Source organism: Canis aureus, chromosome 18, assembly GCF_053574225.1.
Source record: "Canis aureus isolate CA01 chromosome 18, VMU_Caureus_v.1.0, whole genome shotgun sequence".
Classification (NCBI taxonomy): Eukaryota; Metazoa; Chordata; class Mammalia; order Carnivora; family Canidae; genus Canis; species Canis aureus.
The window spans coordinates 1,205,485-1,221,277 of record NC_135628.1 but is presented as its reverse complement, the minus strand read 5'-3'; the positions used below and the strand labels follow the sequence as shown (position 1 = coordinate 1,221,277).

At 41.0% G+C, this 15,793-nt stretch overlaps 1 non-coding gene across 1 annotated transcript; it reads right to left on the bottom strand.

Moving 5' to 3' along the window:
* Positions 1-15,165: 15,165 nt before the first annotated feature.
* Positions 15,166-15,269, bottom strand: LOC144289232 (small nucleolar RNA U13). The gene has a single exon (XR_013357223.1). It is a non-coding gene; the product is annotated as a small nucleolar RNA U13 (small nucleolar RNA).
* Between the last annotated feature and the right edge of the window lie 524 nt (positions 15,270-15,793).

Here is a 15,793-nt window from a genome sequence, read left to right as displayed (position 1 = left end):
CCCCAACAAGAAAGCCAAAAGGACGGGACAGCTAAGACAAAACCACACCAGCATCCTGTTCTACAGCTTAGACAAGAGCCCAGGAACATCCTGTGTAGCAGGTTCTGCAGAAGTGACTTTTACAAAACATTCTGAAACAAAACGACCATGAAACACTGGTCGCTATCACAAGTTGAGGCAGTTAGTCTCCAGGTGTCAGCCCAAAAGACCATTAACATGTGAACAATAACCTGATAGGTAGACAGGTGCATGATCAAAGCCTTAACTGGCGCACGTCAGCAGCCGATCCACAGGCGCCCACACTGAGAATGCTTCAGATAGTTCCTGAAAGAGCTTATAAAAACCCCGAGATTTGAATGCCAAAATGGCAAACCTGTTGGGTCTCCTCCCGCTCTGGGAGCTTGTATTATCATTCAATAAACTTTGCTGCCCCCCAGTCTTCATCTTGTCTACCTCTTCATTCTGTGAAGCAGTGTGACCAAGAACCACGGGCACTAAGAGACCAAAAATCCAGTAACATACTTTCTTTGCTTATAATACAGCATTTTTTAAATGAATATTAATAACTGGCACTACACAGATCTTTTCTTTTTTTAAGAGGGGGATTAAGGATAGAGGCAGAGAGAGAGAGAGAGAATCTTAAGCAGGTTCCATGCCCAGTATGGAGCCCAAGGCAGAGCTCTATCTCACAATCCTGAGCTGATGATCTGAGCCAAAATCAAGAGTCAGACACTCAACAAACTGAGACACCCAAGCCCTCCAGCGCTACATCAATCATTTCAGAATTTGATGCCTCTGAACTTTCATTAGATCTGATCTGGATTTTAATTATTTTCAAAGAATGTTCACCAATTAGACTGCCATTTTGTCTTATCTCAAGTATTTCTCTAGGTTTTCCACTTTTTTTCATTATTTCTCATGTTTCTTTATCATTTTGCCTTTTTCATCTATGAATCTTATCAGCCTTTAGAAACTATAATTCACTTTTAAATGGACCTAATAATTCTTAATATTGTATCTTTGCTAACTCTATATTTTAACATTGACCAACTGTCTTATAGAAGAAATCCTGAAAGTGAGAGGATGGTGGGAGAAATGTGGTAGCAAGAGGTAACCAAACCTGTCCCCTCAGCATATACACACACCTGCACAAGCACCCATGTGCACCTACTCCCAAATAGCAGAACATAAAAGAGGGTGACTCTCAATTCCAGTTTTCCCATCCAATTCACTCAAAGATAAGAAAGAACTATAAAAGCAATAAAAAATCAAAACAAATTTATCACTACGGATAACTATAAATCATCCAATATCTACCTCTCATGGGCCAATGGGGAGACCATCTATCTAAACTTAGTCATACACCCAGAGAATAAATGAGACATATGAGATTTCTTGAAACTGACTCCAATGTTATGAAATCATGTGTGGAGAGTGGTAGCAATGACCTGTATGGGTCTTCCACGAAGAAGGCAAGAACCCTCATACTGACATAGAGGACAATGTTTTTAATAATTTGGAAAATAGTTCCTGAGAAACCACACATTTGAATCCACTAACTTTCTGCAGTTGAACCCTTTACCTTTAATAATTGTTCATATATGATTCAACTTACTTCCTTGTTTCCCCACTTATTTCTCTCTTATTTCATTGATAGGTTTTGAGGGGGTGCAGTTAGCATTTTTTTTTAAATCATACTAGTTTCTATTTTCTCAAACTGCATCATTTTGCTTGACTCCTCCTGCAGCCTTCATAGCTTTACCTCACTCATAAAACATGGCCTCATAGGTTGTACTTGGTAAGGGTTTGAGTCACTGTAAGGACTGTCATTCGTCCTCAGTCAGGCCTTCTCCTCGATACGGGGATGCAGGAGTCCAGGGAGATAAGCTTGTAAACAGTTATCGTGACAAAGGAGAAGGGTATCTATGGGGTGGGGTGCCATTAAAACATAACAGAAAAACCTACGTAGTTGTAGTTCCTTAGGTTCAATCATGGATTTGCTCATCTCTAATTTAAAACGGGAGCTTTAAAATTATACCATCTTAATCTTTCCCTAAAACTCAAAGGTTTTCCAATTCATCAAAGAAAGATGGAAGATAGAATGGGTGCAGATAGAATTACATTTGGAAATAGAGAGAAGTTGAGTCAACTCTAGATAGTGGCTTCTATTACCTCTTTAGAAGTTTTCTGCTAAAAGTTGAGGGTGCAATGGTGGAGACAGGTCAGATATTTAAGGAGAGTAGAAAAGGAATGGAATAGTGTGTAATGGAAGAACAAACTGACTTGGAAAATGAGATCAGGTTTCTGGCATATTTGGGATACATTTGAATTTGATGATTATACATTTATAATGAAATCCATATACCCTGTTTTGGATTTTTCTTACAATGCTCTAGCTGTCACCTAAAGGCATAAAGAAATAGATAATTGAGTTCATCCTAGTTTGGCATTTTGTCAAACAAAGGGAAGTGAATTTGGGATATTGGCAACAGGAAAATTAAAATGATGGATCATAGAAATTAAGAGGATAGAAGGGGAAGTGGAGACAAGAGAAGTAAGATAGATGGGAAAAAAGTATGGGGATAAAGGGACTAGAAATCACAATAGTGTTTAAGTACAATCCTAATACATTAGTTACATAAAGAAGTTGGAAAAATCAATTGTGATTAAAGAGTGGATTATTTAAATTAGTGCTTTTGAAAGCGAAGAGGTTTTAGGTGAAGAAAATTTGCACGATGTGCATGGAGTGAACATGTAGTAAGGTGAAATGGAAGTGAAAATCATCAGACAAGAGGAAGCATATTCGTTGGGGCAGGAATGCTCCCTACCCTCGTGGAGTCAGACAGGAAGCAGAGTTATGTTAAGGAAATACAAAATACCAGGGGAGCATGTGACCTAGTCTGTGGGCGTCCTTAACCTAGCTTTACCCACCGTGACTACCTGGCACTCCTCTGTCTCGGTCAGGGTAGAAACCGTGTATCTTGGTTATCTCCAAGACCTAACACTGTTCCTAGAAGGCAGGAAGGCTTGGTAGAGTTCACAGACTAGAGAATGTATAGATAAAGGATGGAATGAAGGATGCTGTGGAAGGGGATTGTAGCCACGTTCACACCTTGGCTTCTTGTATTCACGTCCTTAAGTAGTCGTGTCCCACATTTTATCAGGGTGGATTTGTGTGCCCAGCAGCCTACGGTGGAAGGGAAGGTGCGCCAGCTCTGAGGGTAGTGTGAAGCCCACAGCCTCCGTCTTGGGTCCCTTGCATTGACAGAAGACACATCGCGAGCAGCGCAAGGCAAGGAAATGAAGCTTCCTGTCACGTCACGATGGATGAACCTGGAAGCTGATCCACCAGTGGCACTCAAGTCTTCGAAGTTGAGTTCAGCCAACAGTCTATGATCTCATGAGAGGTCCTGAGCCAGAACCACCCCGCGAAGCCATTCCTAAATTCCTAATCCCCAGAAACTATGTGAGATAATTATGTTAGTTGATTTAAGCTGCTAAGTTTTGGGGCTATTTGTTATACAGCAATATACAGCTAATACGGACGGTAAGATATCTTCACAGAACACAATTCGTTCTCCACTTTTACTCAAACCAGATGAAGGGCTCCCCAAACCTCCACCATCCTTCCCGCCCCTACTTTTGATTAGTATCATTCCAGGAAGAGGAATCTTTTCAGCCTGTAGGTACGTGGAAGAATCAGGACAAAACAATTATCCCCTAGTCTCAGGGCATAATTTACATTTCCTCCTATTTGTGCACAGAATCACAAACAGTATCTCCTCTTTTTACTCTATGTTATAATAATTTTAAGATTCTAGTATTTCTACTTTAGTAATAAAGTATCATGTGAGTACAAATTTTGTGTTTAAAAACAAAATACGGGAGGCCTAGGTGGCTCAGTGGTTGGGCATCTGCTTTTGGCTCAGGTCATGGTGATCCTGGGGTCCTGGGATCGAGTCCCACATTGGGCTCCCTGCATGGAGCCTGCTTCTCCCTCTTCCTGGGTCTCTGCCTCTCTCTGTCTTTCATGAATAAACAAATAAAATCTTAAAAAAAAAATACCACTACATTATGGCAAAATGACTTACTTTCTCACTTTGTGCGATTGTGTAGGCTGATGCGGAAGATGTAAAAGACTTGAAATTTCAATGATTGCCCAATCCAGACTGATTTATTGCCATATTTGGCATGTTCTTCAGTTTTTCTCAAAAGCAAAAGCAAAAGCAAGTTAATATAAGTCATAATTGACACAAGCCACAAAACGTACTTTCAACATAGAATGACTCCACTAAAATTTAGTTTTTTCATCCCACTTATAATTGTAAGTAATTAAAGTGTCAATGATAATAAATCCAAAAATAAATCAAAACTTTAGGGATAATGAGTAACAGGTATAATACAATTCCTGCTCAAGTATTGTTTTTATTTCATCATATCACCTAAAAAATAAAGCCTTATTGATAAAACATATTAAGAACAATTTAGGAGCACCTGGGAGGCTCAGTGGTTGAGCATCTGCCTTTGGCTGAGGTCCTGACCCCAGGGTCCTGGGATTGAGTCCCACATTGGGCTCCCCGCAGAGAGCCTGCTTCTCCCTCTGCCTGTGTCTCTGCCTCTCTCTCTGGGTCTCTCATGAGTAAATAAATAAATAAAATGTTTTTAAAAAATAAAACAACAGTTTAAAAGTTCATTATATTTGTCAGAAAAAGCAGTTAAATGAATTAACTGCCTATTTTGCAGATGGACATGTTCATTTTCAGTGGATATTTTAGACAATAGTTCCAGAATAAAAATTTTAATGAATATCAAATCAACACAATAATGGATAATTTCCCAAATAAATTTTGTAAAACAAAATAACAGCCATTTTCTAAAAATATAATTTTATCATGAGGTTTCTCATCTATATAAAATATAGTGACATACAATAACTACATTTTTAGATAATATTATTGCCTCTACATATATAATGAAAGTACATAGTGTTTCCTTTGTATCTTACTTAAGGATAATATATGTCTAAAAATCTGTACTTACATTTATTTATTAGATTGAGTGGATACTGCAGGATTATTATGTATTTTTTCTGCCAAATTTTTCATATTCATAAAAAATGATACAGTAATCATTATCAATTTACATAACACAGTCTAACTTATATATCCAATTATCAAAAAATGCTAAGCTTATATCATGTAGTGTTCTTCTATGTCACAGTCATATGTTATGATCAAGTTTACATTTGTTTTATATAATAGCTGGATGACATTCAATTCTTTTGTTAGATTTACTCCTGAGAGAGATTACTTTGAAGGACAATTAGTGTTGTGAAATTTGCTCAAAACCACTTCAACACACATTTAAACTTGTTCTCGTCCACTTACAACATAGGCCTGCATCATTATATTGTGCAACTCACCTATCCTGCACGGCAGCTTGAAAAATCAACACATCAGACACAAGAGAGGGCCCATAATTCTCAATCAAGAATCTATTTCCACAATAAAAAAAAAAAAGAGTACATTCTTGGGTATAACCAATAACCACGTCTAAAAAAATATGTTGCACATAAGCATTATAAGAACCATGACTGAAGAGGAGTCTCGTTTGCTAATATGTGTGTCTGTGCTAGAGAGTTCAGCACTTCCACACTGTGTCTACGGAGAGCAAAACTCAACAGACACATGCATACACAATCTATGTCTCACCTACTGTCTACCTGGCTGGTGTTCATCTGAAGTAGAGTTTGGTAGTTTGGTAGATCCTGGAGGACTAGGACAGACATCTCTCCTGCTTCTTGGTTCCTAGCTTCTCCCCCCATCCCAGGGTATCTAGCACATGGACAAAACAGGTGAATAATACACACTTTTAGTTGAGTTGACAAATGCTTATGCAAACTTCTTTTTTTTTCAATCTGATAGCTTTGTATCTGCTGCTAGGTCTCATTTTGTGTTAACTATGTTAGAAATATTTCACAATTGGACTTATTGATGTTCTCAGTGCTTTATTATTACTTTAGACCTTTTTGTTCTGCCAAGAAATCTCATAGACATAAAATAACCATTAAGTTAAGAACACTAGTGTTAACAAAGTAAAAAAAAAAAAAAAAGTTGTTAACAGAGCTTCGTCCCATTGAGTATACCAGTCAGGTAGACGCTATTGTGGGATTTGGCTATTCACACAAAAGAGCTCTCAATCCCCAGACACCCTTGACTAAGACACCTGATCCCAGGCTTACACAGGATAAGGAGCCAGCCAGCTCACCTCACGGAGTGGCCCACCCCTAAGCCATACTCTTCCACTGTGGCTCTGAAAAGTAGCAGAATCCCCAGCTTCCTCCTTTTCTCGGTACTCCCTACTCATTCGAATCATCCTAGTGAACATTACTAAGGAAAATTAGCAAAGTTCAATGATTTAAAATGGGAAATTTCAAAAATTTCATAATTGTATAAAAATTATACCTCTTTAAATAGCTATCCAGTAACTATATCTAACTCTATAAATGACTGTAGATCCTAATATTTCTTCTCAGGGTCAGCACAGAAGAAAGGTTGAAGTTCTCTTCTCCACTCTTACTCCATCCAAAGGGAGGGTTCCCTAAACTTCCACCATCCTTCCCGGCAATACTTTTGATCAGCATCATTCCATAAAGAAGAGTCTTCTCAGCTTATAGGGATGCGGACGAAATCAGGACAAAGCCATTGCAGCCTGGTCTCAAATAAGACCGCATTTCTTCCAGTTTGCACATACACCCATTTCTCTGTCCTCTACCCAGAAGAGGCCCCTTTACAGGCATCTCTTCAGAATAAATTTCTATAAAAGTGAGCATGCCCTTCAGCTCAAACTTTCCTATCTATTCATTTATCCTCAGGAGTGAAAATTTTAAAGGAGATAACTTTATGCATTCAGACTTATACTCCAACAGTACTTGTGATGTTACAGAATTGGAAGAAATCAATTAATAACCTGCAATGGGGAAATTTTTAATAAAATTATGATTTAGTCATTTAATGAAATACCAAGCCAACATTATAGTTATGAACATCAGATTGTGAAGCATAAAAATCTGCTGCCTCTGATTCAATAAGGCATCTGTGCAAGGAGGAACTTCCAAAATAGATGCCAGTCCCAGAATTATGCCACTTTGCTGCTATTTGCACCAGTGAAAAGGGGAAGACCACACGCCTACCCACACTCACTTCTGTAGAGGTCTCCCTCAGGTTGTCTGATGGTGTAATTCCTGCTTCGAGTGAGTCTGAGAAATGTAGTTTTTGGCTTTCCTGCTTCTGCATGCCACACGGGGTTAGAACACATGTTAATACACAGGATCCACCACTGCTGGTAGGAAGTCAACAGTTGCTTTCATCCATCATGGTTATACAGGGGAGGAGGAGCCAAGGAGGCCCAGATATATAGCACCAATGGGGGATTTTTAGTTCTATCCTGGAACTGGCATATTCAGGAAGAATATTTAGTATTATTTTAACAAGAAAATGTTTAGTAATAGAATGTTTGCCAGTGACTAATATATTCTAAAGTCCTGTCAAATGAATGAAATCATAAGAGAGAGAATTGGCAGCCTACTATTGTCGAAAGAGGACTAAGTTAGGGATCAACACAACCGTGTTTCAATTCTGGTTTTATTACTGACTAAATAGATTACTTAGTAACTCAGTCCTTTAAGTAAATAACTAGTTACTTATATGAGATCTCTGAGTGATACTAGGTCACTGATATGTAGAAGAGGGGATTTCTTAGTTTCTCTCCTATTCCTAAAAAATGTTAAATTTCACCATTATGATGATCATCTAAGTTATTGACATCTCATGTAAATTTTAGCTTATTTAGTCTTATTTTTGTGAAAAGGGGAAGCCACTTATGCCATATATACCATATGTGCATTGTTATTCTTTTTCTAAAATAATGATAGTTCTTGGAAAATTAGATTGTATAGACGTAAGAATATTCCATGTAACTATCTTTTATGCCCCTCAAAAATGTTTATGCTGTGCTGGAATTTGTTTGGTATCTTATCGCTTTTTATTGATGGAACATTTCTCTTTCTTCCTTGGATAAAGAAAGGAATTACTATTTATTGAGTATATGCTGTGTCAGATACTGTTAGATAGTCCTGAAATGCAACCCTTGCACTGTAGAAAGCAGTAAACAATTATACCAGTTGGATTTCCATGGAATTTATAGATTCACAAAGGACATTCACAAACTTTATCTCACCAAGTCCTTACAAGAAGTCTACAATATATAATTTTTTTTTTTTTACCAAAGAAGCAACTGAGCTTTAGATAAGTAATCTGCCCAAGATCACAGAGCAAGCAAATGGCAAAGTCCTGATGGGTCTCTGTGCCCCAAAACTTACATCAGGCTTTATTATAACATCTTGGCTACTGCACACAAAGAAAAACCTCCTTTAAATGACATTACTCTGCTGGAGTTTATTTTTCCCTTTTGCTTTGGGCAAGATGGCTCAATTCCTGGTAAAGCCAGCCCTTGCTCCCATTATGTTTCTTTCCTGATTGGCGGCCTACAAAATGTAGTCGTCACCTTTGACAAAAATTGAAGCTTCACCTTGCTAAGTAAGCACTCTAGATCAATTTTTGGCAGTACAGTGCAATTTTACTTTATTTTATTTTACTATGATTGAATTAGAATAGTTCTAACCTATTTAAATTTTTGTAAAAACTTTTGTCAAGAGGCATGTGTAAGATACACAAGATGAGGTAAACTTTCTTCTACCAACATCACACCTGCAGTAAGCTTATAAGATCAACAAGAAGGGTGAAAATGAACTCCAGGTACCAGGCACAGAAGCAATGGAGTTACCTTTTGGATAATCTTATCATTGAGGAAAATCTGCCAGTACCACACTGTCAGGAAAAAAAATGAAAAAATAAGAAATTCTTGCATGTAAAAATTAATAGATCGACAACCTATTTTCCATCATCTAGTAAAATGAAATCACATTTGAATTTACTTCATAATAATAGAATAATATAAAAGAACAATGACAACGAATAAAAATTATTATTGCTAGAAATAAACGCAGTCCCAGAGTGAGTTCCTTAAATGGAATCAGAGAGCATTAAGGAGGGAAGTGATTTACAGAGTTATAAACCATCAATTATGATACCATTTAACCTTATGTCCAAAGAATTTATGATGTATGTGTGTATATGCTCACGGGATTAGAAGAGTACTAAAGTTGTTTTAAGCTATTAAACATTTTCAAAAGGTAGAAAAGAAAAATGAAATACTTCAAAATGTAGTGTGATCTATTTGATTTGATTGAAGGTCTTATAGAAAGATTTTCCCTACAAATTCTAATTCAGTAATTCTACTCTTTAACACACAGAATCATGTGTGAAGTATACCTAATCAGATCTTCATTTAGGATGACATATGCATTCTTGGCACCAAATTAATAGCATTTGAAGACCTGCATAAATTTGTGGGGGCATAACAACAAAAAATCTGTTCCTATCCTTATGTTTAAGACCAAGGATATGAGATAATCAGAAGGCACAGGTGAAAGATATTCAAATAAAATAACTATCAACTGTTTGATTACCCAGAACAACCTTATAATTTAACTTGGGAAAGAAAAGACTTCTTAGGAAAGAAATAAAAACCAGGTCAGTATATAAGAGGATATTGAGTGGAATTTTCCCTGTCCTCTCAGAATTTTAGCTAACGTACAAAGTCAAAAATTAAATGCAAACCTCTAAAATAAAACAAAAATTAGAATGAGACCCTTAACACATTTTCCATGAGGCTGTAGAAACAGGTCTGCAACCACCACCTGGGGAGTGGCAGGGGGAGTGCTCAATTCTCAAAGAAGAGTAGTGTTTGTGTTGAGGGGGTTTTCTTTCTTTGTACTATACTTTGTACTACCCCCTCCCCCACCCCCACTAAGTCAGGTGATTAGAATTGGGAGGATGATTCTAAGTGAATTGTTCATAACAATGTGTGGTCCCATCCCAATTCAAGATGTTAAATATGGTCAACTAAACACATATCTTTAGCCCTACTTATAAAAACCCTACTTAAACAACTTTTTACAGAATTTTTTTAAAAGGAATGATATCACGAGAACAAAGAAGACAGCGAAAAAGCAATTGCAAAAGCAGACAAATTGAGAAAAATCAGAATATGAAAATCCGAATGAATGTTAAAAGATCTACCAGCCCTGAGAGAGCTGTTTCCCAAACTGGCAGCGGTGAAAGCCAATAAGCAACCCAATTTGCATTGCTGATCCCTGAAAACACTCCAGTAGTTAGAAGCACCAGATGCTCTGGAAGTAAGGGAAAGATGGTTTTTAAAACAGCAGATTGGCTGAAAGTCTGTTGAAGAAGTTAGAATCTTAGATCCTTTCACTTACTTCATATATTCAGGTTACTATATCTTCTCTAACCCGGTGGATAATGGAGGTTTTAGTCTCTGGAGAGGATAAAATAGATGGCAAAATGCAGCATTCAGGAAACAATTACAGGATACTACTTTTAAAGTACATTTAGAGACCAAAAGGAGCCCTTGAAAATCAAAACTATGGTAAGAGCAACAGTAAACTCAATAGGCACGTTGGAAGGGAGTTGAGATCTCGTAGGAAGCAGGATCTCTCAAGGAAGAAAGGGAAGAAATGAGGAAGGAAGGAAAGGAGGGGGAGAGGGAAAATAAAATTTAGCGAGTGCCTTAGTCTGTTTGAGCTGCTAATAACAAATGCCATAGACTGGAAGGCTTACAAGCAACAGAAATTTATTTCTCACAATTTTGGAGGCTACAGAGTCCAAGGTCAGGGCACCGGCCAATTCAGTGTGTACTGGGGCCTAGCATCCTGGTGCACAGCACACTCTTCTGCACACTGTAACCTCACATGGGGAACCAGGGCGCTCTGGTCTCTTCAGCCCCTTAGAAAGGCACCATTCCCATCCAAGAAAGCTCATGACCTAATCATCTCCCAAAGGCTCTACCTCCAAATACCATCACATCGGAGATCATGTTGCAACATATGAATTTTGGGACAGACACCAATATTCAATCTATGGCAGAGTGTCAGTCTAGGGGGTTCAATATTCAAATAATGAGAATTCAGAAGAATAGAAGAATATGGAAGGGAGGAAATCATCGGAAATACTTCAAATATTTTATCAACAGAAGAATAAAAATTTCCAAATTGTAAGATCTGAGTGCCAAGACAATGGACTCAAAATAGATCCACACCAGGAGAAGACACATTATTTTCCAATTCAAAAAAAAAAAAAAAAAGAAATAAAAGAAAAGTAAAATCAAAAGTTTCTAAATTTGGAGATAGATGGGTGAGCGTGAGGGATTACTTAAAAGAAAAAAAAATGAATGGCTTTGGTAGCCTGTCATCAACATGGTTGACAGCTGAAGAGAATATAACAACTGCTTCAAAATCCTGAGCAAAAATTATTTTCAGTACAACCCTCAGACAAAACCAATTCAAGACAAAGGTAGAGATGTTGTTAGATAAACAAAATCCTCACAATTTGCCTCCTGAACACACTTTCTCAGTGCTGGACACTGCAAACAGATCCGGCAACAAGCCAAAGGTGACAAGAATCCTCAGGAAGACCCCGAAAGGAGATCCCAGGGGGAATGGCTTGCAGGGACGGAGAAGCACCCCGCCCAGATCGAAGGCGATCAGTCCTTGGTGGTGTTTTCTCCAAAAATACTAAAAATAGAACACCTGTTGTGCCTAAAAGTATTGGTGGAGGATTTATATTATTTGGCAAAAACTTGAGGCGGAAGTGTAATGTGGATATGGAAAATCAAAAAAATAAACAGAAAAGACGATTTTCATTCCAGAGATGATGTGTGTTACAAGACAAGAATCACAGTACACCACCTGCCTATTTACATGGTCATAGCACTGTCAATTCTTAAGAGTGATTAAGACAAAATCATAAAAAAAAAGACAAAATCATAACACAGCCCTCCTGGGAAGACGGGAGGGAGGAAAGTTTACATGTGGTGGGCTAAGATGTAGGTAAGGTATAGTCAAGTTTGCCATTCGGGGAAGTCGACAGATAGGGAAAGATCGAGAAGTATCACATCCAAGCACGGCACTTAGAGGTCTGACTACCAAGAGGCAGCCACTGGATGAATGTCGGCTGCCTCTGGAGGAGGAAGCGGTGCAGGGGGCGGACGCAAGAGGCTGCTGCGTGTCTTGCAAAGAGCTTTATAAAGCATTTGCTCTCTTTGGGTACACTTGAGGGGAAAAAATACACGTAAAAGTTCAAAGAAAGCCCCTGCTTATAGGAAGGGAAGTTGTCACGCCCCCGTGTAGACGTCCACACGGCTGTGCAGCTGCTCGCCTGGGTTGGCCACAGTGAGGACGAGGCCGCCGGGGGCAGCGCGGCCCTGGCACGGAGGGACACCAGGGTGGCCCTGAGCACTCGTCGTCGAGCTCTCCCAACAAATCACCACAAGTTTAGTGCTTTGAGACAGACTTACAGTTGTGATTTAGGATTTTATAGTTCCGTGGGTCAGAATTCTGACACAATTCTGTCTCTGGCCTAACGTCAAGGTGTCGGTAGGCACGAATCTATTCTCTCCTGAAGGCTCCGGGAGCCTTTCCTCACCTTTTCCAGCTTCTAGAAGCCATTCACACTCCCTGGCTCATAACCTTCTCCTCCCGGGTTCGTAGCTAGTGACAGCAGGTAAGGCCTCACATCGCACCACCCTCACCCAGCCTTCGGCCGCACTCCCCCGCTCTTCGGGACCCCTGTGGTTACATGGGACCTTGACTCTAGGTCAGCATAATCTCCCCTTCCAGGTCCCTCGGGATGAGCAACCTTACTGGTGTCTGCAACCTCAATTTCCCTTTGTCATATAACATGACATATTCATAGATTTCAGGGATTCGGGTGTGGAAATCCTCGGAGAACCAGCCATTCTTAGCACCATGTGACACCGAGGGACAGCTGGGACAACGCAGAGGTGGGCGGATTTCAGCTGTCTTGCTGGTATCACCTCCCAGAGATTCCCGCTGCTGGACCGTAAGGTAACCAGGCACCGAGGCAGACCAGTGGTCGTGGGCTTTTTTTTTTTTTTTTTTTTTTTTTATTTATTTATGACCGTCACACAGAGAGAGAGAGGCAGAGACACAGGCAGAGGGAGAGGGAGAAGCAGGCTCCATGCACCGGGAGCCCGATGTGGGATTCGATCCCGGGTCTCCAGGATCGTGCCCTGGGCCAAAGGCAGGCACCAAACCGCTGCGCCACCCAGGGATCCCTGGTCGTGGGCTTTAAAGGGGGAGAGAGGAGGCAACCCTAGGTCATGCACAACAGGAAACGTCGTAGTGGAGAGGCTCAAAAGAACCCATATATTTTCCTAACCATTAAGAGTTAGACCGAATATTCTCCAAAAAGCATAGACAACGATAGTCTTGAAAGCGACAGAGAGGGGACGAAAACAAAAAAAGAAGAGGATTGCGTCGTCATACGGCCACCTGGGGAGGGATTTGTCACTTTTCTCTGATCTGCATCCCAAGCCCAGAGGATTCAGAACTTGTACAAGATTTAGGAGTAGGAATCCTATAAGAAGAAATACACCGCCACCAAGTTACGCGCCCTGATCCCTGGAGGAGAAGCGCTCTGAACCCACGCAGTATCGATGCCGTAGACTTGACTTGGAGCTTTCATGGACAAAAGTGCCCAGAAGATTTATAGACGCTGACAGAGATGCAGTAAGAGATGGAAAAAGCAACTGCTAGCATCGGGACCACTGAGGACAATTGGGGAAAACATTTTAAGTCTCCTATTTTTACCTCCACGAGTCTATATTCTTCAACAGCCTGTTACAAGTTTATGAAAATCTGGAAGGCCAACTCAATTTGTATGTCACTTAGATGACATTAGCCCCGGGGAGAACGACAGACAGGAACGCGGCGTCCCTCCAGCGAGCTGAAGGGCCTTGTGCTTTCCTCGGGCTCTTATTTCCGGCAATAGTTCTCTTTAAAACTATATTCTCACAATAAAATAAAAAACAAAAAAAAAACCAACTGGGGCTCAGGCTAATAGTGATAAAGTCATTTTTCATTTCTAGGCGGTGATCGAGTGCCTGGTGCTGTTAGCGATACGAGCAATGAGCTCAAGCCTTCGTCTCTTAAAGCTTAGAGACATTTTTCCTTTCAAAGGTAAAAAAAAAGGTCGAAAAAAAAAAAAAAAAAAGGTCGGAAGGAATCCTAGCAGTGATTTGCTTTGGTGACACAGACTCTGCGCTTCTGGGGTCCTACCCCGGCTCCCCACCCTAGGCCCCTGCAAGGGCCTGCAGGATGGGCCACGCGGCGGGGGGCAGGGGACAGCCCGATGGCCTGAGCTGTCACAGCTCCTTCCCCTGAAGGCTGTAGAGTCACCTTGAACATTCGGACCGTCGGGGAGAGAAGGCGACGCTCAAGCCACTGTGCAATCCTGAGACACAGACGCTGCCGGCCTTCCCTCCTTGGGGCCCACTCGCCCGCTCCTCCTCTTCCTCACTCTGCTCTGGGTGGGCGACACCCCGGCACCCTCCCCTGCCGGGCTCCCGCTTCCCTCCAGCCCATCCGAGGGCCGCGGGGCTGACGCTGGGGTGACACCTGTCAGGTCGCTGTGGGGAGACCCAAGATGACAGGGCAGGTGCCCCCCAGCCCTCCCTCTCCCCGAAACTGCGAGGAGATGCCGCGTGCAGAGCAGCCACAGGCAGGCAGACCCTCGGGGGTCACTGGAACCCTAAACTGGCTTCAGGCCAGCAACAAAGACATTTTTCTCTGATCACAGTTTAATTTTTTGTTGTTGTTACTGTGGTACAACCTAGCCCATCCCGATTGTCACACTTACTATGCACAACCCCTTTCCCCACTTTAATTTAATGATTTTCATTTTAATTTGCTCTTATCCTGAGGCCTTTCTTTCTTTTTCTTTCTTTCTTTCTTTCTTTCTTTCTTTCTTTCTTTCTTTCTTTCTTTCTTTCTTTCTTTCTTTCTTTCTTTCTCCTTCTTCCCTTCCTTTTTCTTTCCTTCTTCTCTTTATTTCTCTTTTTCTTTCCTTCTTCCCTTTCTTTCCTCTTTCTTTCTTTCTTTCTTTCTTTTCTTCTTTCTCCTTTCTTTCTTCTTTCCCTTTCCTTCTTTCTTTCCTTCTTTCTCCACCTTAGACTGGTGATCTGCCAAGGTCATAACAAGGTCTGAGGGAGGCACGTGTCACACGGCAGCCTGAACGCACAAGCATCACGCGTATGAATGACAAAAGCATCTATCTTTGGGCATTTCTTCCCGTTACTCAATGTGCTTGATCAACCTTCAAACCTAAGTTTGTCAGATACACGTGTACAGAGGTGCAGGCCTAGACGCGACGAGGCCCCGGAGTGTGGCTAACACAGCGACCAGGGAGCGTGTCCGTTCGGTCCGACCCACTGGTCCTGGCCCATACCGCGGTGGCTACCGCGCTTCGGTCTCTCCGCAGGATGCCCTCCTGTGACTCACAACTCAAGGCCCGTCTATGGAGAGAGCCCACGGCTGAAACCAGAGAAACGCAGCTCTTCATCCCGGTTCCGCCACCACAACCTCTTGGATTCTGAGTAACAGGAAACTCTCGCAGCCTCGGAAAACCCCTGCAAAATAAGGAAAGGATGCGTCTCCTTTGTGGGGTCTGAGAACGCTCCAAGCCACTGAGGCAAGAGAGTCAGCATAGGGCAAGCGGTCGAGAGGATAACTATTAGTGTCATTACCTGCTTTCTGATAAGATTCTGGAAGTTTACCAGGCGCCAGCGGCCTCAG